This window comes from Corvus moneduloides, chromosome 3 (assembly GCF_009650955.1).
Source record: "Corvus moneduloides isolate bCorMon1 chromosome 3, bCorMon1.pri, whole genome shotgun sequence".
Classification (NCBI taxonomy): domain Eukaryota; kingdom Metazoa; phylum Chordata; class Aves; order Passeriformes; family Corvidae; genus Corvus; species Corvus moneduloides.
The window spans coordinates 42356932-42379067 of NC_045478.1; the positions used below are offsets into that span (position 1 = coordinate 42356932).

The 22136-nt window shown below is 41.7% G+C and overlaps 1 protein-coding gene and 1 long non-coding RNA gene across 7 annotated transcripts in view; one reads left to right on the forward strand and one right to left on the reverse strand.

Annotated features, from left to right (window-relative positions):
* The window catches only part of GPR63 (G protein-coupled receptor 63), a 29571-nt gene extending 25032 nt beyond the window's left edge, over positions 1-4539 (reverse strand). For 2 of the 3 annotated variants that reach the window (XM_032105101.1, XM_032105104.1), the window contains exon 1: positions 4165-4539. The gene's annotated coding sequence lies outside the window, so the exon portion shown is untranslated. Of the gene's footprint in view, positions 1-3476; positions 3705-4164 lie in introns of those variants that run through there. The other variant, XM_032105103.1, reaches the window with a different exon arrangement.
* A 1010-nt stretch (positions 4540-5549) lies between these two features.
* Positions 5550-18086, forward strand: LOC116442279. Of its 4 annotated transcripts, none has more exons than XR_004239472.1 (6): positions 5550-5718; positions 6284-6345; positions 8186-8337; positions 9948-10162; positions 10390-10559; positions 10677-18086. It is a non-coding gene; the product is annotated as an uncharacterized LOC116442279 (long non-coding RNA). The 4 variants fall into 4 exon arrangements; XR_004239474.1 differs by having other exon boundaries at positions 10683-18086; XR_004239473.1 differs by having other exon boundaries at positions 6284-6419; positions 10390-18086.
* The last annotated feature ends 4050 nt before the right edge of the window (positions 18087-22136 follow it).

The following is a 22136-nucleotide window of genomic DNA, read 5'->3' on the forward strand; positions in this document are numbered from 1 at the left end:
ACTGGATCTGAAAGCCAGTTTCCCTTTTGCTTTCTAGGCCTGATCTCCTTGGCCAGCTGACCTGACCCATGCAACTATAGGGCTGCACACTAGATTAGGATAAATGAAGTGACTAGCAACTACAAATTATGTAATAAATCAAAAAAGAAAAGTATGTGGCAGAAAAATGTAGAAAGCAGCTGGGCAACAAGACAGCCCAGAAAGAAACAGGTAAGTAGAATACTGCAGGGAAAACAACAGTGAAATCACCAAAGAGCATCTCATTGTGGCCAACAGAACAGAAACTGTGCTTCAAAGCTTCACCATCCTCTTCAAGTCAGTTATATTATATTACATAAAAATTAGGAGGCAATGTGGGTTATTTCAGCATATTTTATACATCTGTTATATCTCCCTTCATTGTCAATCCACCTATGGATTATGACCTACCGCTACATTTTAGACAGTTACAGCCTGAGTTGGCATTTACAGGTTCTCATTCTACTAATGACATCAGAATGATCAAAGATACCCTGGGAAAAAATAAACCTTTTGCTTCTATTTCTTTTAGGAGTAAAAAAAAAAAGCACTGGGAAAATTACACACCCACAAACTATGTTAAAAATCTAAGGTTTGAAAGTCAAGCTCTGAAGACTTGAGAAGTAGCAGTTAAACCCTGTGACTTCAATTAAACCCTGTGACATTGGCTTTAACTACGTGACTAAATACTACCTATCCACAGAGAATCCATCTCTGGATTCTTTCAGAAGGTGCATTGCTCATCAACATGAACAAGTGTTCAAAACCTTGCTTTCTCCACAATTATTGTATGACACCATGTCATATCTAATCAACACAGTTCAAGCCTTGTTTTAGTAACTCCAAGTAGGAGAAAATCCAGGAAGAGATGCAGAAGTCATAACCAGTCACTAATTTTCGTTGCCTGATTTGAGATGCAAAGCGTTCTGAAAAAAATTGGGTCCTAGATAGTATAAAGCACAGTTCCCAAAGGCTACATCATCACTACTTAAAAGCTTTAAATTTCCAAACACTTCTGTGCTTATGTGGTCTTGATAATATTCTTTTAAACACAGCTTGTGTATAATAAACATCTAGATCGACGTAAATTAGGTTACAGTTATGCAAGAGATTTCTCAAAGTGCCATTTAAACCAGTGGGACTCCTCAGATACCTCCAACATGCATTTAAGTGTAAATACACCTTACCGAACCACTCCTTTTTCACAGGCAGAGGAAAATAAAAAAAGGACAGCTCACCTTTCTCCTAAACTACACATAGCAATAGCTCAATATTAAGTATTATATTTTATGAGGTTTCATTCAAATGAAATCAACAGGAATTTCACTGAGCCAAGTTGCCTGTTTAGGAAAGTACTTTAGAGCATTAACCCTATGCTCTGAAGTCACATTAAGTCCCACCACATACTTCAGGTTTACCTAAGTATCTAAGTATTATCCTCAGCTGGAAATGAGATAGTTAAACAATTTTCCTACTCAAGTTCAAACTGTGCTACTAGGTAGGTTAGAAAAAAAAGGTTGCCAGCAAATTACAGAGATAAAAAGTACACCATTCTATTAAAGTATTTTATATGTCTATGAGAAGCAGCACAACCCGACAATTTTCAACCTGAAGCTCTACTTCTGGATACTACAAGTAGGATTCCTTAGATAATAGTTACACTTCCTCTTGCCTCACTTCCTTCATTTTTAACAACTAAGTCTGACATCCTTTAGAGCATTAAAAAAAAACCCCAAACCCAACTTGCTACCTGTAACAAAATAATTATGGAAATTCCATGTGACTGCAGGCCATGGACTGTCACATCTAGCCATGAGGACTGCTTATGGACATGCATTGCCCTGGGAGCACATTCCCAGGCAACCAGAACAAGTCACATAAGCCTTTTCCTGATCCTCTTCACCTCTCCCCTATGGGCAAGTGGGAGAACCATCAAGCCTTCACCTACTCCCTCTTCACATACATGCACAAGCAGAGAAAAAAGGAAGAAAGCAGCCGTGGTACTTCTAAGCAGCTGACTATGAAAAGCAGCATTTAATAGTGCCAGAGATCCTCAATGCAGGAAAATTAGAACACTATGATTGAGTACAGAGTTAAGGGAGGCTACCTGCAGATAGACTACATTACGGATAAACTGTGTCCACACTAGTAAGCCAAGCAATGCCAGGAATCATCCCCTGGAAATGGAATTCACTGTCACACAGACTGCTGAGCTGCCACACACCAGCACAGCATCCTTCTAACACAGGCCAGCTACAGGTCTCCCATGAAAATTTCCTGTTCTGGAAGGCAAGAGAGTTAAGCAGCATTGACAAGGGCTAACCCACAGCACTCGGCTTCAGAACCAGAAAATGGTCTTGGGTGCATTTAACTAACCACAGGGAAGTGATCACAGCCTCTCTAAGCTTTATCTGCTGTTATTCCTAGAGAAATATTTTAAAAGTGGCAAATGCAATGATGAAGCACACAAGCAATGCCTGATCAGCAGCACCTGACAAAAGTCACCTACGCATTGTAGCACACAAGAACAAAATTAGAAACTCGTAGAGTTCATCTTGCCTTGTTCCTGTTTCCTCTGAGTAGGCAGATGTTGCATATGAACTACTAATTTTCAGAGTCTCACTTATTTTCTCACTTAAAAAAAAAAAGTTTTATACATTTAGAACACATTCTTACAGTAAGGCTAATCTCTAATAAAAAAATAATGTAGAACAGCTAAGAGACTGTACTTTTGAGTGCTGATGAACTGGCAGTAAATACTTCAAAGCAAAGTTATTTAAAAATTATTCTTCTTTTAATTACTAGTCATTACCAAATTTACTTCTGTAGACTAAGAACATAATTACTAGTGAGTCTATTTTGTTATGCTGGAGCTACAGCAATGTTGGCAAATACATTTTCACAATAGATAACTGCAAAACCAACAAAAAACCACATTTGACAACTGACAATATGCAGCTATTCTTTGTTACCAGTCTTGAAACAAATCTCCCTGACATTTCTTTACGTTTTCAGTTATCTAGAAATGGTCTATTTAAAAGTGCCCTTTTCATAATCTGATGCCTCTGACACCTTTGCTCTAATGTTAGAATGTGCAATATATCCCACAAAAAATGCATTATGCAAAACCCATTTCCCACTGCTTAAACATTCATTACCCATTTCAGTAAGGACAAACAATTTTGTTTAACAACCCTCTTGGGCACAGATCTAACTTTCCAGCCGTGCCTAGCTCTGACCACTGAAAATTCCTATGTTACCTATATCTTTCAAGTACAGCTCATCAGTAAATGAACTGTTTTCTTAGAAAAGTGTTTTTGTTGATTTACAAGAAAAACTTTATCGTATGCTTTGTTATATATACACTTTTAAAAATATATTAAGCTGTGTTGTATTACTTGACTTTTACAAAGCAAGTGACGAAAACTATGTGGAACAACCAAATAAAAATTACACACTCTTTTAAGTAGATGAAAAACAATCAAAACTAAGCGAGACGTTTCTATTTCTTTTTTCCAGGAGCGACACGCACACACCATACCGACACCAGCAGGCTCAAGAGTTGAGCACAAGCAGCAGCCTGATGAGCAGGTGACAGCAAGCAGACAGCTCCCCCGTGCCTCTGAGCAGCGTCCCGGAGCGCCCGTCCTGGGGAGGCGGTGGGAGCCAGGCCACCTCTCGGGATGGAACCCCGGCCGGAAGCTCGGCCCCCGCCCGCCGCCCCCGCTCCCGGCCCCGCCGCAGGAGGAGGAAGCCCCCCACAGGCGGCTCCGCGGGCCCCGGGACGCGGCCGAGCGCGCCCACCCGGCTCCAACAGCGCTCCCGCCCCCGCTCTGCCCCCGCTGCTCGCCGACGGCTCCGGCAGCCCCTCCGGGAGAAGGGGAGCCCGGCTGCCACTGCCCACGCAGACTCCTCGGGGCGCCGACCCCCGAGAAGTCCTGGCTCACGGGGACGGATCCCCGGGGCTGGAACGCCTTCCTGGTGGTGGGACCGCGGCCGGGGAAAGCGGCACAGCCGTGGGCGCTCCCCGCGGTCCCCAGCGCGACTCTCTCCCCGCTCCCGCCACCCGCTCGGCCGGGCAGAGCGGAGCCGGTCCCGCGGAACTGCCGCGCCCGCAGCGCGACCCCGCCGCTCGGCTCGCCTCACCTCACGGCGTGGCCGGAGCCCTGCGGAGCCCGGCGCAGCACAAGCCCGGCCTGAGCCCATCCCTCCGGGAAGTTTCCTGCCATCGCAGCGGCCGGGGAAAACAAAAGCTTCAGAGCCGGGAGCGGGAGGAGGAGGAGGAAGGGCAGCGCAAGCAAAGAAGTGAGGGGCATTGCTCGCCCGCCGCGCCGCTGCCCTCGGCTGCCGACTCCCGCAGAGGGCAGCCCGCTCAGCGCCGCCTCCCCATTTGCTTTGGCGGCGGCTCCGCTTCCCGGCCAGAGCCGCGGAACCGGCGGACCGAGGAGCCGGCAGGCGAGCCAGCGCCTGCCTCCCTCCTTCCTTCCCTCCGTCCGTCCCCGCCTGTCCGCCCGCCGGCAGCACTCCGCGCGCCACCCGTCCCGCCCGCCGCCGCCACCGCAGAGCCCCGCCCGCGCCGCGGCTCCGCCTCCCGGGGGCGCGCGCACGCTCCGGCCGAGCGGCTCCCGCCGCCCCCGGTGGCCGTGGGCTCTTCCTGGCGGAGCGGCCGCGCCACCCCCGTGCCCCGCTCCCGCGGGCGGCGCAGGCTGGGCTCAGCAGATCCGCGACGGCCCCCCTGTGCCATTTCTCACCACCCAGCGCCGAGCAGGCTGTTTCTGTAGAGTTGGAGGCGTCTGCTTAAAAATCCAGGTAAAAGATGCTGAAGAGCAGGACTAACAAATGCAAAGGAGCGCCAAGCCTCCTGCTAGGCAGAGACATAAATATGGTATGCTCTTGGTACTGCAGTCCTTGTGTACTGTACATAAAGGGAAAATTAATATATCTCTAAGAGTTACTTTATTATATAGCGTTCCGCCAGGTGATTTTTAAGGACTAAGACAAACCTTTATGTCGCCTCACTGCCTATACAGCTAACTTTATAAGGAGGATCTTCCAAACCGGATATAGTTGCAATGCTAAGGTTGCATAGTGTATGGCATTGGCAGCTATATCGCTTCCTAACTGGGATAGGGTGACTACTGATGCTGAGAAGTGCAAGGCTATAGATCATAATTTCAGGCCAAAATCTACATGGTTCAGGGTAGCTAATGTAGTTTTAAGTAATTGTTTTAATATATAAGTATGTAGTATTGCCAAGACTCACTATATCATATTAAATGGCTATAAAAGAATGTAAACTGAAAAAAACCTACTTTCCCTTACAAAGCTTGGTGTCTGAAGGAAGGGTCTTTCATGATCCCTACTCCTATTCAAAGTGCATTTACCTGATTGCCAGCTAACAAGTCTCTCTCTACATCAGATCACAACTGCACAAAGTGAACTCAGACCATTAAAGAAGAGAATAAGGAAGCCTCTCGTTCTCCCAAATGGACCTCTTAAGCCGACAGCTGATGGCATGCCAACAGAATGCTAGCAGCTATATCCAATCAAAGCACTGACACTGCTTTGATTTTTGAGAAGTTCAACTCAATCTTGATTGAGTTCGACAGGCCTGCACCCACTAGGCTGTGGCTGGGAACTGCAAGGCGGATACAGAGAAAAATAAATTCTTTCTGTCTGCTTTAAAAACTTCTTGACTGGGTAAAATTATTTCTTTATTTTTAAGTTTTCTTTTACTAGTGGGTGTGAGCACTATTTTTTGGTTGCAATTTCCTGTCAGAGTTAAGTTCAGTTCTCATCACTGTTAAGTTCTGCTGCTCATTTTGAATGCAAAAGAAAAGACCTAAAAGAACCTGTGGACTTTGTTTTTTGGGATGCACTCTGAACTCCTCCCATCTGAAATAGGCACAACTAACCATCCCCACAAGGGGCTTCTGATTTGTCTTGCTGTGGTTGGATAACGTATTTAAAGGGTTTTTTTAGCATAGGGGAGACATGATATATTGATTCAATTTGAAAATCCTCAGATATTATCACTGCACTCCATCTTGTGGAAGAGACAACAACATGTTTTAAAATGATCCTGTAGTGGTTTGAGTAATTAAATCTAACAATGTTTGGTTCTTACTGCCAAAGCAAAGAACTACATTTAGCAATGGATACAAGAAATTGCTTAAGTCTTAATTTGCCTAATTGTACTCAGTGGATTTGTGTAAATGTCCTTTGGTTTTACATAGGAGCTTCACATCTTCTTTGTTTTGGATAGGAGCTTTCTGAAGAGCTTAATTGGAAAAGCGAAACTAAAGAAGAAAAGAATCTGCTTTTTAGGTGAGGTTGCCAATGAGCACTCCAGATTTGAGAGAGATTTGGGCATGGTGATCTGTTGGAAATATGTGGCTGGGGTAAAGACTCTGCTAAGCAAGATTGCTCTGTAGGGAACTTACTGGGTCTGGGGTTTGGTCTGTGTGGTTTTGGTGGTTTTTTGTTACCACCAAATTAAGTACAGTAATCTAGTTGATAGCTGGACAGTGTATTGAGGATCTCTATCTTACAAAAAAGAAAAGAAAAGAAATGATGAGATTCTCTCATGTCTTTCTGAAACTGCCTTTCATGGCTTGTGACCTTTTTCCCCTTAATGTTCAGTGCTGCTTTGGGAAATCAAAATAGGTATTGAGGCTACAACTGTAAACCATAGCAAGTCATAGTCATACATATTTGTGTCTGGCCAAATTCAGAGAAAATTGAGAAACGTATCTGGATTCACTGCTATAAAAAGGTTAACCTTATAATAGTTGCCCTAGGACAAGCTTGAAGATAAAGCCATTTAACTTTAATGAATAACTTAAAATACAAAGGGCTAGTTATTCTAACTGTTCCTTGGGCGGAAGCAAAAGGGTTTTATTGAAAAAAGACTGTGGAAAAGCTTAGTCATTCAGACCCAAAGAAGCAGGAATAAACAGGTCTTGCATGGGAAGGAGTTAGGAGAAAATTCTGTTGTACAAATGAGGATCCTCTGAATTACCTCACCCCAGAAGTAGGTTCCACAAGAAGATTGAACTTAATTAGCAGCCGTGAACTATGCTTTTCTTTTTCCTTTTTTTTTTTTTTTAAGTTTTTCCCCCATAACTCCCCCCTCTCTTGCAGTAGCAGTAATGTCTGTGCATCTCCCTGTGATGTGGCATGGAACAGCAGTGCTGAATGAAGCACTGGCCTTTTCTGTTTCATTTACCAGGGAGGGGGTTAGACAACAACTTGCTGATGACTGTTGTGCTTTACTGCTCCAAACAGAGCTGTCTGGTGAGGTAAAATTGATCTAACTAATGCCTCAGTGCAAAAAGGCCCTGGAGGTGGAGTATCTCTGTCTACTATTCTAATAGTGGAGACAGATCTCATTAATTCCTGATGTATACTTAAGGCAGGCAATCTTCATTGACTACAGTGTTTGTTAGCCTTTTCCAGACTCCTTGGTCATTTTCCTAAAGCAATTACTCATTACTCCATCACTGCACTGATTACATTAAATTGTTACTATTATTACAATGAAAGTAACATCATGTTTATGTTAATTCACTTCATGCACAACTGTCAGAATTCTTGAAACAGTCCTCAATTGAAAGAAACCTACACGAGCATTTTGGCATTATTTAGACTCTTTCTGATTATGCTTTTTGATATTGTATGTAAAAACTTGGAGCAAATGACCAGACCATTTTGTGAAACCATTAGTATTGTGTGATGGGAAATCAGGACATTACTGCTCTTGAGTATTTACTCCCGTTCAGCCTCACAGATTTTTTTTTTTCTTACAGAACAGTCCAAAAAGTAATGTTGGGGCAGGGGTAACAGGGAAGATTCCCCAAAATGAAGTCTGCTTTTTCAAAGCATTGAACATGGATGATAAAATAATGCAGTTAGGTTTGGGGTTTTTTCTAAGAGTAGCAAGAAACATGCAGATGAACAGAACAAAAGTCAGATGTTAAGAGAATTTATATTTGCATTTACTTTATTAAGAAGTGAGTTGTATACAATCCCAATAGAGTCTTGAGTTTCAAGGCTGCCTCTGAACTCTGTGCCCTGGAGAAAAGAGACTTCAAAATGTAGTTTCTGCTATATGCAACATAAAAAAAACCCTTATCATCCTTTTTGCCTGCTTTTTTCTTTGTAATAGAATGAATTTGAAGACATGAAAAAACACGGTATAGTGTAACAACGAAGGGACAGTACCAAGGTCTGACCTTGGTGTATTATTCATGTGCTTGAAGTTACACAGGTATTTTGTTCTGCTTACCACAGTAACTGGAGTGAGGGAAGAAAGACTGGGTAAGGATTACAGTGGAAAAACAGGCTGCTATTTTGAAATGGAAATTTATGACATTGACCTGAGAATTGGTGCAGAAGGCTGGTGAATTTGAGCTGAGTTTGAAATGTAGCATTTCACACCTTTTCTCTAGAAAAATGAAATGCTCTGGAGCTGTGTTTGCAGTGGAACAAATATCAACTAATCATTTCATTACAGCTTCATTACTTTGTTTTCTATCCTGTTTTCCTTCTGAGAGGAAGAGAGAAAGAGAAAGCATGTCAGCAAATTTTTTCTCTTTGCCAAGCAAATATGAGATAGTTTAGTATACAGTTTCAGGTATTGGCACTCATTCAGTGTCTGTTGTCCTCTTTTGGCCCTCTGACTTCTATTGAAGTAATTCCTCTTTTATTTCTTATAGCAGAGATGAAAAGATGGTCAACAAACCTCACAAATTCACCTGCCTCTCAAAGGCCATTTGCTGCTTCAGTTGCTACTGTTTGCCTTTGAAGCAAGATAAACCAAAGCTCTATTGCATCTGTGCACCATCCACATCAGCATGAAAAAAAAAGTTTTGGGAAAATTCAGTGTTCAATTTCCAGTCTACAAGACTCTGTAGTGTCTGGGCTGTAACTTAAATCCTTCAGCAATTATAATAATTTTGGCAGCTTGTGGAAGTGGAGGACATGGCACGGAATAGTCTCCAATGTGATATTTTGTTCTTAAAGCTCAATTCTGAGGACATGTATCTTCATCCCATGTCCCAGTTTTAAGAAAGGAATGAGTCTTACAACACTTCTCTTCATTTGGACACTCCCATAATAGAACCAGCCAACCTCTCCTTGTAGTTAATGTGCTGGACACTTCCTGGTAATTCTGATCTTGGCAGGGAGGCTATGTCCAGTATTACTGAAACTGATAAACTCTTTTTAATATGACATTTGTTTCATTTTGTTCTGTAATCCAGGAACTGGGGCAAAAAATATTTTCCTAGATTTCCTAGAGAGAAACTATAGACTTCTTTCCCCACTCTCTGCCCTCCCCTCTTCCCAGTTCAGTGTTTCCCATGCTTCCATGCATAGGGTGTAATAAAAGAAGTGTACTCTTTCCCCCATTCCAGTCCCATCTGTGACTATTTTTGGAAATTTGCTATTGTGTCATGTTCAGCCTAGATTTATATCCACTTCAGTTACTTGATACAATTTTCAGTAGGATCTCTATGATACGTGTTGGTATCTCTGTTTCAAAACAGTTATTTTTGCTGATAACATAGGAATTAAAATTAGCAGTCTTTGTTTTCAGCAAATCCTTGGGGATCCTTATGTTACAGTCTAGTGAAACTGGCTGGAATGACTTTCCAATGTCTTAGTGCAGGAAACTATCTACAGTGTAGTGTCTGAATGTGTCCAATGTTTTGTTCAACTACACTCTAAGAAAAGAGTAAAAAAATAGGACTTCTGTCACAAGCACCTTTCTTTTGTGATACCACAAATTTGGTAATCTAATGCTGTGCATCATGTTAGAATTGTTGCCATTCATTCATCAGCAAATTTAACTTTTAGAAGATGCTTGAAGTGAAGATGGACAACATAGATGATATTTATTAGCAACATTTTCATTTCTTTTTATTCAGAACTGAAAGCAATGCCCCAAGAACTTAATTTTATGAAGTTACCTCTATAATAAAAGAAGTTTCTGAACTGCTAAGCAATGAAAAATGCTTCACAGATCCTCCAGTTAAATACAAATAATGGTGAAAAACTCATTTATCATTGAAAGAGAGCATTACTTTAAGTATACCACTTACCATTGGGAAATACCTGTGTTGGAATCCTCTTCTCTGAACTGGTAAGTAACTTCAGCAAAGAATGAATGAAATAGTACTTTAAAACAAAATTTTCTATTCAGTTAGTTTAATGAAAATATTAGAATTTTACTGATATGTTGCACATAATTTTTAGTTCTCTCTTTAAAATAGTTACTACTCTATTTTGATTGTACCTGGAATTAGCTAAGTTTTCAAATTCTCTGTAAGTTCCCTTTGTTCTAAATATGTCATACCATTTTTGGAACAGCACTAGTAACTCAAGAGTGACTTTCACCTGTGGAGGCCTTTACAATTCACACCCCTCAGAGGGGAAAAAGATGTCCTAAGAACCTACATGAATGGGGAAGATGCCCCCCTGAGTTGGACTGTGGATCTTTTTTTTCTCAGATGGTGGCAAGAGATCCTAGCACACATCAGGTACTTTGAGTGTACGTGAAATGCCATCTCTCCTCCAGAAGTGCTCATTGAAGTTCCAGCTGTGCTTTTCCCTCTGAACTTTTTATTTATACACTCCCTAACTAAGACCCTTTCAAGTTGCAGGATCTCCTCATGAACAGTTCCCAGGCCCTGTTGGTTGTTCATGTCACCAGAAGAAGGAAGCTGGATGGGGGAATCCTGATGACAGTGGAACCTGTGTCCATTCAATTTCATCATCCTCCCACCATCTCCCAAGCAGAGCATCACTGGGCAGCATCCACCTGTTCCTTGGTTAACCTTCAAGAAGTGACGGGTGATGTCAGAGTGTCTCTGCTTCATGCCCTCCTCCAGTTCCCCTAGCTCTGTGTTTTCAGTCCTGTAAACTATTCCCCTTTGTATCATTTGTTGTTTGTTGTTGTCCATTTTTTGTCCTTTTTTCACTACCTATAGCCTTCTCCCTCCCTTGGGGGTCTTTGAGGTTTTGCTAATACAAAAATTCTGTTTTTCTAAACAGAAAAAGCAAATAGAAAACAGTAGCAGTAGGAAAAACTGTTTACAGAGTGCCATATAAGCTTGGCTACCTTCTTGAAACTGCTTTCTTTGTATTCCCCTAGCTTCTGTGGCTCTTACAAAGGTAAATCCTTGACTAGTCCTTGTCACTGTCCTTTTTTGGATTTGTTGTACATGAACTTACCCAAATTCCTGTCTGAACCTATTGGTTTGGATCTGCTTCCCCAACCTCTTTTGGCAGCAAGTCCACAAATACACTAGCCAACTGTAAAGTAATGTGTTCTTTTTATCTGTTTTTAATTTAATTCTACTGAGTGAGCCAAACTGCAATTTGATGAAAAATGGCTCTATATTCATCCTTTCAGCCACCTTCATGATTTCATAAAGCGTTGGGACAAGTCTCACACACTGCATTTTCCCAGTTGAAAATTTTTAGTCTGGTCTCTTAAGACAGCCTTTCCCTTTAATCCCTTTATTAATTTCAGTTATCTTGTATGTATCTTCCCTAAATTTTCATGTCCTATTCCAGATATTAAGACCAATTTCATTTTGAGTCCCATGAACAATTACTTTTACCATTTTTTGTATAATGCTTGAATATGTCTATTGGTCCCAGTGCTGTAGGTCTTCCAAAGGAACAGCTCTACTTGAAGTGGAATTCTTATTTAAATAAGCTCAAACATATCTTTGTTATAAGTTAGATGAGATTGAAAGCACTCTAGATCCTAGCTAGGAAGACAACAGAGACAACAATTGTAGAGTTGCCTTTGATCAGTACCTGAGACTTGAGATTGAAAAAGCCAGCTGCTTCTTTGGGGGCTGGGATCTCCATGCTGAGTGTGGAAAGAGGATGAGGACAGGGTGCTCCTTAAGCATCATTGAAATCTTCATAGGTTTTGGTTCCTTTTTTAAATCTGTTTTCTAATTTTTAGATGCATAAATGCCAAAAGTGAGCAATTAGGAGGTTTTTATCAGAGACTGCATGACATTGAGCTGTTTGTGTGTGTATGTGTGGGGATACCCCTCATATGATGCACTCTTTGACTTGAAGGCTTTGCATTAGAGTTCAAACAAACAGATACAGGCTCAGGAAAGAAATTTTTTTTAAATCTATTTTCCTTAAAGGAGTAATGGCTTTTCTAAAAATCAGACATTTTTCCTATTACATTTTTCTTGGCACATTAGTTCTTGTCTATTCAGTATTCAAATGAAATAATAATGTAGGACACCTGTAGAGGCAATAGCACAGAGAGCAGACTATTCTTTTATAAGGTTCTTTGCTGTTTTAGTTTTGTATTTTAAAAATCAAGATATTTTAAATCCCATTTTGTAGCAAATTAAAGAAGGTGCTAGCTTTTGGGGTTTTTTAGGGGGTGTTGTAAAATATTCAAAGAATACGTAAAATACCTATTTAAAAATTAATATTTTCACACTGTTCTATTCTTATGAATGCTGATTAATAGGGAGGAAAGGATTGTTAATGTGAAAGCCCTGTGTCCTTTTAAAGCAACTCTGTGTTACTAAAACTAAACAAGTTTGTAGAATGAACTTTTTACTAGTGATGAGCGTAGTCTTTCCATTTTTGTCTTCAAATAGACCAGCTGACACCAGATCTGATTTTTTTTTTTTTCATGCAGGGAGGAGGTGATTACAGGAAAGTTGTGTTTTAACCAAAAAAAAACTTGATAAGGCCACCCTTTTTTCAATTTCAGATCATGTTTACTGAAGCATACTTCTCCTGATTGCTCTACATGAAGTCCTTTCTAATTTTATGATTGATGTCCGTAAATACACGGGCAGTGAGATGGCAATCACCAAAGAGGGAGAAGAGCTATGAATAAATTTAGGGTTGAAATAGAGAATGTTTCTAATAATCAGAAGAATCGGGTTCTGGAATAGTTTTTCAACAGAAGTCCTGGTGAGATGATCTTTCAGTACAAAGATGACATCTGTGATTTCTAGCTCTGCCAATTTGGTCACAAGACTGTAACACAGCCTGCTGTCTTTATTTCTTGTGCAGCACTGAAAAATAAAAAACCCAGTCCTGAATTCCAGTCTAAGCATCCTACTTTCTATGTGTGTCATAGCTACATTTCGAATTTAGGGATTAAAAGGAAAAAAATCCACATTCTTCTCCACTACACCTTGCCTGTGCAGGCATTGAGCTCTTACTGAGCTGTGGAGTTATTTAACATAACTTTTGTGAAAGCATCTGTGGATGTTTTAGACATGACTGTTGTTCTGCTGGAGGGCACTGCCATCAGAGCAGAGCTGGCAGAAAGGCTCATACAAGTGTTTCTTATTTTCTTCAGCTAAAGGTCAGCCAAGATTAGCTCAAAATACATTAAGCAATAGGTTAAACGACGCCAGCTGACTTTGTGCAGAAGTAGATTAGGAGTGCCCACAAAGGCCATTCCACAACTGAGCTCCACAGGCAAGTGAACTCGGAAAGAAAGGACAGCAACAGCTTCTGCCATTTCTGTGGTGACTGACACAGCTCAGTAGCTGTATCTATGCAACCAGTTATTTCTGCTTCAATCTGAGTTACAGTCTCCTCGCAGAGAAGACCATTGAAATATTAGGCTTGTAACAATTCTGGACAGGTTGAAAACACTGTGCTTCCAGATATATGCATTCTCAGATGCTTTCCTGTGGTGCACTGAGAAATGCCTGATAGATGGAAGGAAAAATCAATGGGCAATACAGACTTGTGCTTGCTTTCATGCTGCCCTGATGCCCATTTCTTCTTGGCCTGTTTGGATGGCTCTGTACCACACTGCTGGTCCTTGCAAGTGCTGAAATGCTGGTGAATGGGTGTTTGACACCTTGACCAATAAACATCAGTCGATGTTTACAGGAGCAAGAAGTAAGAAACATGTACTAAATGATTACATCCGCTTTCCAGCAGTGAGTGACTTGTGACCTTCCTAAACCACTTGTTCTTCCTAGGAGTTACATCCCAACTGCTGTGTTTATTAACTACACATGAACTTTTACTTCAGCCTGATTTTTGGGATGTTCTTCTACTTTGTTTTAAATCTACTTCTGCTTTTGACCTCCATAACATCTCATGGCAATGAGTTCCACAATTATACATTAAAAGAAGGACTGGTTTGCAGGACTTGCAGTGCACTGTAGCTACACATTCCTCAAAGCCCGTTTGCCATTTTAGTGCCCTCGTTGCGAAGTTCCAGCCTACAGGGACACATGCAGAAGCTAGAAATGGAAAAGATCTATTGTATCATAGTGTTAGCTCCAGCCTTAATAGAAAATGTTTCAGTCACAGCTTGACATGATAACATCAGTGTACTTAAAAGATAGAGCAGGTCTCAGAACAGTCTGCAGGGTGCAAAAACAAAGACTTTGACAGCCCCCAGGGTGTTTTTCCTCAACAGAATGAACAGGGCAGGACTCATGCTAGAGCTACTGTGAACATCTCTATTGGAATAGTTGATAATTTGAGTAGGCTTGTCGTTTTCCTGACAATTGTAGTTCTAGAGATATTTCCTGTCCTTCTTCAACAGTTGCTAACACTGTGTGCATTTCCCTGCATAGGTATTACAGAGATTAAATTGTTTTATTAATGGACCACAGTTTGTAAGTATCTTCATGGGGAATACAGCTGGTTTTCCATACCATAAACACTGGTTAAAGAAGAGGCAATAAACTGGTGGCAGTTTACCAGAAACAGTCAGTCTAGAAGTAGAGCTCAGTCTTGAAACATTAAGGTAGTAACTCACTGTGGTAATTTTCTAAGGATTATGCAGGATTGTTTCTCACTGGAAATTACTTGATCAATAGTGGGTTCCTTATTTTTCCCCTAAGCTCATCTGTATTTCAAAGAAATAGGAATTAAGGAAGCATTGCATCACTTTATTTTAGATCACATTAAAGCATCACAGTAGTCATGTCTACGATTATATAAACTAAGAACAAAAGAAGAACCGTAAACCATTGAAAACCACAATTTCCTCTGGAATAATTCAGAATAAATAAAGGTCAGTTATTTTAAACAAAAACTCCTGTAGTAACCTACTGAGGGCTTTCCCTAACAAACAACAGATTTGCAGATTTATATAATACATTTATTTAGTGGCAATCCAAAGTGGTATACAGATGGTTTATGGGAATATTTCATGCATCTCTAAAAAGCAATCTCTTCTTGAGTAGAAAAATTGTAATTATCAACAATAATACACAGTATTCTGGATCAGCAGTGTGATTTCTGGATATCTGGATTATTCCATCTATAGGCAAAACATATAAGCTGCTGTCCATTTTCCTCTTCTCAGAAAATAATAAGAAACAAGTGCTGAAGAAAATGCCTAACTATGCACTGAAAACCATTCCTCCAAATCAATCCTCAATTTGATTAAGATATCATAAATTTTACATTAACCCAGATACTTTTTTTCTCAAAGACAAAAACTATATTATGGGGGTTTTTTTACTCAGGAAGTTTTAAATCTTTCAGACCTGTTATTGGATGAAAAGTTTTATTTCCATCCTTTTTTAAATGGAAGCTTCTAAGCCTTATGATTATGGAGAAAATATTACAAATCTGCAGCAAAAGTTCAGTAATTGTAAACTAAATAAACCCTAGGAACCCCATACTTCTTTTAAAATTCTTTGATGCTCGAGGGCAGTAATACAATTCTTGACAACTGGGACAAAAGACTTTACCATGTTTGGGACTGAATAATATTGTAATTCCTACCTCTTTTTAGCCATTTGTTGTAATGAGAAATGACTTAGATGGTTTTATCTTTGCATTATCTTTTGCATTATCTTTTGCATTCCAACAAACTCATCCAGATTAGGTGACTCCAAAGTGAAGGTGTTACTTATTTTCAAATGTATGTCCTTTGTTCCAAAGTGCCTTCAGTTAATGGGAACATGTAGTAGCACGCTGAACAAGGACACCAAGCTTTTGTAACAGATAAAATTTTGAAAAACGCAGTAATTCATCACATCACCTGACTGAGTTTATTTTACCTAGATAGACTTTAAATGTCATATACACCTTTTAATTAGCACAGTATATACTATTGCTAGGTTTTAAACCAGGTACAGGTTTTAAATATAATATATGTAGCAAGAAGAATAAATTGCCAGTTTGGAGTTAGCTGAACACAAAACCGGCAAAATTTGGTACAGGGCAGTTATGTAAAAAGTTCAATTCTGTTGACCCAGATCTCAAAGCTCATCTTAGGCTTTTTATAGACTTTTAACCATTATAAGTGGCTCTGATTTACATACATTTCTAACTGAAGCAAGCCTTCCAGACTGCACATGCATGAAATCCACCTACCAGGCATATGGGGACTGTGGAGCAAATAAGATACAAGCAGCTCCGCAACTGTGCACTGACTTTGAGGAAAAAATGGATGCCTACTGAACCATTAGCATCACTGCAGTAAGTTTTGGAAGTCTGTTCAAAGCTGCCCTTCTCCATCCCCACTGAGAATTCGCATAGTTAAAAATAGTATAATGGTTTTATTCAATATCCTATTCCACTTTTTTTTTGGATACTCAACATTAATTTTCAGTGTAATCCTGTTCCAGGTGTTTGTGCTCTACAAAAGAGTTTTGTTTCTAAGTACATGTTCTGCTCTGGTAATTATCCTTCCTGCACTGTAATTCAAGCCTGAAAGTGATTTATTCTCCATGTGTTCTTTGTAGAATTAAATGTGTCGCCTTTGTGACTGACTTACGTCTGACAAAGCTGATCTAAACAGTTGCAGAAATGTCTCATTGCCTTCGCAGTTATGAGCCCAATTAACTTGTCAACATTTTCCAATGGTTATTTACTACAGATTCACCACAGCTCTCATCAGCTACAGAGGCAGGAGAAAGAAGGACAATTGGAGTAGGGAATGTCTTTCCTTGCAGTTTTCTAGTAACAAGTGGAGCCTCGTTATGCAAGTATTTTAGGATTTGTAGGAAACAGAAATGGTGATGGGTCAGAAAATCACAGAGGTTTGTTCAGTGGTTTTGATCTGACTCTGAAGCCTACTGAAATTAGTTTTTATATGAATAATTACTTCATTCTTGGTTGTTTCTACAGCCACATTTAAAAATGAGATTATCCCATCTGTCTTAGCATACTTCATATATCATTGGCATGCAATTTTCTACATTAAGACCAGCTTCTGCTATCTTTGTTCATCATATGCTGAGAACACCGTAGCTGCATGGAAAAGGTGAAAGCAGGACAAAATGAGAACATAAGCTATTGTTCTGATAGCATTATTTGCTTTTTGCATGTATGCTGTATCACCCAAACTAAATTACTGTAGATACTCCTAGGGAAATATCACAATGAAAGTTGTGTGAATTAAATATAGCTAGAGACAGCAAGGCACCTTGCTAGAGAGCAGGTCAGTGCACATTGCACTTTCTGGAGCTGTTGAAAACAGTAAAGATCAGAAGCTGTTGATCTAGCTAGACACCTTTATAATAAATACTGTGTTCAAAACACCTTCATTCTTTTATGGGACAACAAGTGACTACTCCCTTTGAGAGGGCGCTGCTGTCACACTGCAGATCTGTTTTCTTCACCTCAACCATTGGAGCAGCAGAGCATTCCCTCCTGGCAGGGGGGCAGGAGCAGCAGCAGCACTGGCGCTGCCAGAGGTTCCCAGCAGCCTCTTCCAACTCTTAGGTCTGTCACTGCCTGCTAGTGATGTGATGGTACCATGGTGTTGGTGGTGCCAGGTGGATTGGAAAACCCATTTGCTGTCAGGGTTCATCAAAACCTGTGATGTTCATAAGGTTTGGCACTCTTTGACAAAAGGCATCTCTGTGAGTGTGTTTATTTTCAAACCGTGCTGGGGTGAGAGAAGATGCTTTGTATCTGGGAAAGTATGTATTGTGTTCAAACACGAAATCATGATCTGTCCATAGATAGGTCAAGTTGTAATTCTGGTTTTATTATAATTCAAGTTGCAATTTTGGTTTTAAAATACCTAAGGGTTATATGTAATGAATATAAAAGTAAAGTTGTTTCTTTTCCAAGAGGGTGCTGTGGCTGAATGGAAAGCATGGTAACTAGGGTGGCATAATGCTGCTACCTTGCTCCTGAGTGATAAAAATGCATGTAGAGTAGGTTTTGTGCTTAGCAACAAAAAAGTTGGGTTTTCAAATAGCTCCCTCTAGCCCTCCATTACAGCTGCTACCCTTGTCCTATGCAGTATGTATCCCAGGCTTCATACTTCATTAATCCTTTAGACATTCAATAAGCAGCAGAAAATACATTTCACACAAAAGAAAGTAATTTAATTTTTTTGGCCATTGCTTTAGAAGAATACACAACTCGTATCTCTTCCCTGTAGAGCTGTTGTGAAGTGTGACTCATCCTTGCCCAACATGTTGGATGTTCACTTTAATTAGAATATGTGCATCTAAAGATTGTTGTAAACACTTGCTGTTAATAGCATATTATTCCCTGTTTTACAATGGGAAGTATAAGCAATCTGAACACATTTAACACATTAAGCTGTACATCTTAAGTCATGTTAGGGCAGCACACTGACAGAAATTCATTAGGAAAATTCTCTAATCAGCACGTTGGCTGCCTTACAAATCACGCTGGCATGAAAAATTGGATAATGCAAATTTTATTCTACAGTAATGTTTAAATATTTTCCAAACACAAATATTATTATACAAATCTTTGATATCTACCTATGTGGTAAATGTGGATTGAGATCCAGTTTATTTATAATAATAAGTGAAAAGAGATAAAGTATTGCTACTTTCTTGTTGGGGATGGTACATGTGAAATAGGCTAACCTTTATAGAATCACAGAAGAGTTTGGTTTGGAAGGGACTGTTGGGGTCCCTCCCCCTGCCATGGAGAGCCCTAGGAGATGGGCCCTGGAGGGCAGACATGGGGTTTCCCTGCCCCTGGTCAGCCTCATTCCCCATTGGTTGTTTTGTGTTCCCGTGTGGTCAAGGACCCTCGGGTCCCGTGACTGGAGCGTTCCTGAGCAGAGCCCCGGCCATGCGGCTGGAGAAATAAACATCTCTGAAACATCTACCACGAATCTGTCCATATATATTTCTTTTCCACGGGACTCCTGGTTTGATATATGCTTGTTACAGTAATCCCCGCTGTAACAAACTGGTGGAGGAATGCGGGCAAGATTCCGATCCCTGAGGAAGATTCGTGAGTAAAATAACCACTCTAGACCTCTCTCTTCTCATCTTGGATATTCTCTCTGGACTATGGAAGAATCATGGGAAATGGGGCTCTCTGAGCCACACAAAAAAAATGTATCTAGAAGTAAAAGGAATCCTTGAACAACAAAACAAAAAAGTAATGCAACCGGGAGATCTAGAACATTTCTTTATCTGGTTTTTCAAAAGGTTCTCCGATATTTCTCGAGACTTACTTTTTGATATCGAACCTCCTGGATCTTGTGAGGGGTGTTTCTGGGACGAGATCTGGGATAAAGTAAGGTATCAAAGAGAAGCTTTCCGTGCATACCTTATAATCAGGGAAGCTCTTGAGGAGCATTTGTACGGTCCCGTTACCCCTAAAGCAGAGGATCATACTAATCCCGCAGCCGAGCCCGCACGGCCGCCATCCCGGGAGCGCATGACTGCAGCCGTGCCGGCGGAGGTGCCTGCGCTGGATGCGCCCGGCCCCCTCGGGAGCGCACGCCTTATCGCGGACCCCATCCCTGTCTCGGGGTCCCCGGCCACGCGGCTGCGAGTGAGGGAGCGACGCCGCAGGCGCCATGGGTGCCGTGGGCCACGAGCAGCCAGGAACCGGAGGTTGGTGTGGAAGCCCGCTCTGAGCACACGGCTCGGAGAGCCCTGTGGAGGGAGAAGCGGCGGTTTCCACAGCGACACGAGAAGCCGCGCAGCGCTGAGCCGGAACGGGGCCGCACTCAAAGCAGCGTGGAGTTTGCGGAGCAGAACCGCTCACAGGGCACGGAGCCAGCGGCGATGGCAACGCGGGGCTGCGCAGAGCCCAGACACGCGCTGGAGCAGCGCCGCTCGGAGAGCGCGGAGCAGCCGCAACGCGGGGGCCCGGCCGAGACGTCGGAGTTGGTGAGGCGGCGGCCACGTGGGACCAGCAGCCACGACGAACACGCAAGCACGTGATAGGAGGAGTCGTAGCCACGAAAGTCACAGGAACTGTGAAACGGTACAATGTAAAAAACAACTAAGGATTTATAACACGAGATGGTACAGGGGAAGATCTATTCATCCATAGAACTGCCATTAAAAGGAATAACCCTAAAAATTACCTGCAAAGTGTAGGAGATGGGGAAGTTGTACAATTTGATGTAGTGCAAGGAAAGAAGGGTTTACAAGCAGCAAATGTTACTGGGCCTGGGGGTATTCCAGTCAAAGGCAGCCGTTATGCACAAAATTATAAACAATATCCATCCCAGCAATTTCCCTACCCACAGCCTACTTCCCCCTTTTACCCTATACCCAATATGAACCCCTTCCTAAGTTTACCCTATCCCCAGTTTATTCCGAATCTGTTTTTCACCCCATGGCTTCCCTATACAATTCCATTTCCCTGCAATTCCTCTCCGATGCCGAGGGGGGGATGAAAAGCAGGAGGGAAGAAATTAAACCCTCTCCTGCCTCAGTTTCCCCACAAAGCATGCCTGGAGAGTCCTGTCTCCCTTCTGTCAGCGTTAAGATGTTCCACAGAATCTGTTTGGACATTTAAAGACTCAGGAGGGTGGCTTGTTTTGTCTTGAAACTGTTCTTGTTATGTTTATCCAGTTGTTTTCATTCTCCTTTTATTAAAATAAAACGGGTGAGATGTTGGGGTCTCCCGCCCTGCCGTGTAGCCCTGGGAGAGGGGCCCTGGGGGGAGGCACGGGGTTTCCCTGCCCCTGGTCACCTTTGTTTCCCATTGGTTGGTTTGTGTTCCCCTGTGTGGTCAAGGACCCTGGGGTCCCGTGACTGGAGCGTTCCTGAGCAGAGCCCCGGCCATGCGGCTGGAGAAATAAACATCTCTGAAACATCTACCACGAATCTGTCCATATATACTTTCTTTCCACAGGACTCTTGGTTTGATATATGCTTGTTGCAGTAATCCCCGCTGCAACAAGGGACCTTTAAAGGTCATTTAGTCCAACCCCTCTGCAATGAGCAGGACGTCTTCAACTAGATCAGGTTGCTCAGAGCCCCATCCAACCTGACCTTCAATGTTTCCAGGGATGGGGCAGCCACCACCTCTCTGAGCAACCTGTTCCAGGGTTTTACCACCCATGTCATAAAAAAAAATATTCCTTATATCTAGTCTACATTGACCCTCTTTTACTTTAAAGCCGCTCCCTCTTGTTTTATCACTATCTGCTTGTGTAAAAAGTCTGTCCCTTTCTTTCTTATAGGCCCTTGTTAAGTACTGAAAGGCACCTATAAGGTTTGCTCAGAGCCCTCTCCAGGCTGAACAACCCCAACTCTCTCAGTGCTTACTCATTAGGAGAGGTACTCCAGCTCTCTGATCATCTTCATGGCCCTCCTCTGGACCCATTCTAACAGGTCCATGTCCTTCCTCTGCTGAGGGCCCCAGGCTGGGTGCAGCACTCCAGGTGGGGTCTCACTAGATTGGAGTAGAGGACCAGAATCTCCTCCCTTAACTTTCTGGCCACACTTCTTTTTCATTTCACATACACGTATTTTCCTCAGTACAAGCAGGTGAAATGCCTTTATACTTATCCAGGATCTAAACAACCTACACACCAGTGCCAGCATATGACACAGAACAAATTGATGATCCAGAGGTTTTACAATCTCTCTCTTGGGAGATCATAAAAAAGAACAGGATTATTATGTCTTTCCAAATGTGGCTTAGCATACTTGAGTAAGCTTAGACTGCTCTCATAATCTAATACAAGAACGATAATACCATGTGTTTGTATGTACATGTCTTTCTCTGTTGTGCAGAAATGAATCATAATTGTCTGTAAGCAACATATCTTTTTTCTCTTTTTAAAGTTCACTGACATTTACTGACTCAGGATGCCCAGTATTTCGTAACTCAAATGCTGTATCACCATGTTTTAAAAGGAAGGCTCTAGGATGTTAGTC